The following is a 3,024-nucleotide window of genomic DNA, read 5'->3' on the forward strand; positions in this document are numbered from 1 at the left end:
TATGTCTCCCGCCTCAGGTGGAGGAGTTTAAATATCTTGGGGTCTTGTTCACGAGTAAGAGAAGATCACAGCGTGAGAGCGACAGGCGAATTGGAACGGCGGTCGCTGCCGTTGCGGTGAAAAGAGAACTGAGCCAGAAAGCAAAGCTCTTAATTAACCAGCCAATCTACTCGCCTATGGTCATGACCTCTGGGTCGTGACCGAAATGAGCTTCCTCCAGAGGGATAGGGCGAGAAGCTCGTTCATCCAGAGAGAGCTCTGAGTAGAGCCACTGCTCCTCCACATCGAGAGGACCCAGTTGAGGTGGCTCAGGCATCTGGACCGTATACCTCCTGGAGTCTCTGCCTGGAGAGACTACGCCCCTCAGCTGGCCTGGGAACACTTCAGGGTCCCCACATAGGAGTGGGAGGAAGTGACCACGGAGAGGGAAGTCTGGGCATCTTTGCTTAGACTGCTGGTTCCGCATGAGCGGAAGAAGATGAATGGATGGATGAGTTTCCAAAAGACAAATTTCTTATCGCAAATCCAATCTGCTAAATTTCATTGTCAATGAAAACACAACTTTAGAGGCAAATTTCTGATGAACTACTGCTACTCTATACAAACTTTGTCCTAGAAAACAATACTTTTTTTTTCTTTTGTTTTTCTTTTTTTTTTAATTTTCATAATTAAAAGACAACTGGGAACACTTTGAAAATAGGTAAAAATATGATCGGTGTGGGACTTTAAATAGTAGATCTAAATCATTTTTTGGGGAAAAAAAAGACATATGATGTAACTGCTAATTTAAAAAAATAAACATTTTTTGGATCTTTGCAAATTCATGTTTCTCTTAATTATGAAATTTATGAGTAGCAATCCTCCATTCCTGATTCTAATTCTGAGGGATGGACTCCAGACATGGTTCAAGGTTACTTTTACCGTTGGAAGATGTAGAGCAGGAACAGGATGAATAATGCATCATTATTGAATAGCTCACTGTCAAGGATTACACATCATTAGGCTGACTTTGCTTTTGAGGAACGTTCAAAGATCCTGACCCGCAAAAGTGTTGTGCTTAATCTGTAAGATCACTTTTTTATTGATAGTTTTGGCTGTAAAATCATGGAGAGGTCCCGGATACACGTATGACATTTTGACTGATTATCGGAATATTGAACGGTTTGCAGTGAGTTATGCTAATGAAGTGCAACCTCTCCCTAATTAAAAAACAATCAATTTTAATCTGAAATAAAGGGTTGAATTCAAACTTTTATAAGTCTCAAAATATGTTATAATCCATGCACAGTTTTCTGAGAAAGTTCTCCTCGTCTTCCAGTCATAAACTTGACCTCTACTGTTCCTGCTCCTTGACATTTCTTAATTATATTACCCGCTGAGGAAACGACCACTTGATAACACTTCTATCTTCTTATGAGCTTCTGCTGCTTTGTGGGCATCAATTAAGTTAATATTCAAAGTGAAAGGCCCCAGCGTCTGCTGACTGCTGAGATAAGGTTTGCAAGGTTGTGTAAAACAGTGTTTGACAGCCCTCTGCAGCTCTGCGCCTCCGTCTTTTGATTCCACTGTCTTAATAATCTGTTACTTTTCTGTGATGACTTTATCCTCTTCCCTGCTGGGCGGAGCAGCATGCAGGTTCACTGCTTAAATATTAAAGCCGCAGCTCTGTCTCGTCGTCCTTTCATCCATCTCGTCCCCATCTGCTCCAGCTGCTCCCTTTGGGGCTCGTGTGAGAGCCGGCCGGCGACCCCTCTGCTGATGGACCCAACTGAAACGCAGCATGGCAGCTCAGGTGTCCTAATGGACACGTGGAGTCATTGTAGTGTGTTTTCGGTGACGGCAAAATACAAATGTGTGGCTGTAATGCTGGAAAAGTGGGGGATACTTGAAACCTGTTGACCAAAACAAAGGCCTTTTTTTGCCATGGCAACTAATAGGCCAACTAAGGAAAAAGCATCATTTTCTGCCAGTAAATCAATTTTCAGGACTCTGTGTGTTGCCCACTTTAAAAAAAATGCTGGAGTTACAACCTCTAAAAACTCGGTGCTGTGAAAAATAAAAGTTTAGAATCTACAGAAGCAACAAAAAGTCTAAATTAGCTGAAGGTATTCTCTATTTTGCTGAATGTTATTAGAAAGCGCTAATCTTAAAAGTAAAGTCTGCAAAATTTGTTTAACACAAGGACTGACCCAATTTATACATTTAGAATAGTTTTTTATGCATGTGTATATAAATATTTATGTATATATATATATATATATATATATATATATATTGGGGCTGTGAAAGTCAACGCACGCGATTAATAAGAATGAACTAACGCGTTATTTATTAACACCCACAGGCGTCCTGCCGTGTAGCTGTGAGATCAGCGTAATAAAACTGTCTAAAATAAATTTTAACTTTTTTATATATTCTCTGATTGAGATTTTATTAAATTAAAGATATAATATATTTTAATAAACATGGCATTTTCAATAAATAAGCGGGAGATGAACGTGGATGACGTAGCTGTCTGCTATCAGAAATCCAACAAGGAAACCGATCATTATTTTATTTTGGGATGGAGACCGACTTAAATTATTTTATTTTACAATTAACAACCACCGATGTGTCTAAAAATTGCGGAAACTCCGCGGTTCACTTCAAAATCCCGACTCCCGCCGCTACCACAGGTGAGAAGTGTGGAGTGGACACACATGCCTTCAACTGTGAGCAGATTTCAGCTAAGCAGAACTGAAATCCATCTGGATCAAACTTAAAAATTATTTTTTCACAAACACAGTAGGGGAAATTTTTGAGAAAAAAAGAAAAAGCTGAAAAAAAAAACAGAATTCCAAGAAAATGTCAAATGGACAGCAGAACTCTTAGGACAGATATTTTTATTATTTGGGCTGCCTGGAAGCTTAAGCCACATAATAAAGGTCACATTGTGGAGCTGTGATGTTCCTCTATCAACAGAAACCGTTCATGTATGTGGCCCAAAGGAATCGGTACCTGGATTTGTTTTTTTCATTCAAAAAC

This window comes from Oryzias melastigma, linkage group LG5 (genome assembly GCF_002922805.2).
Source record: "Oryzias melastigma strain HK-1 linkage group LG5, ASM292280v2, whole genome shotgun sequence".
Taxonomy (NCBI): domain Eukaryota; kingdom Metazoa; phylum Chordata; class Actinopteri; order Beloniformes; family Adrianichthyidae; genus Oryzias; species Oryzias melastigma.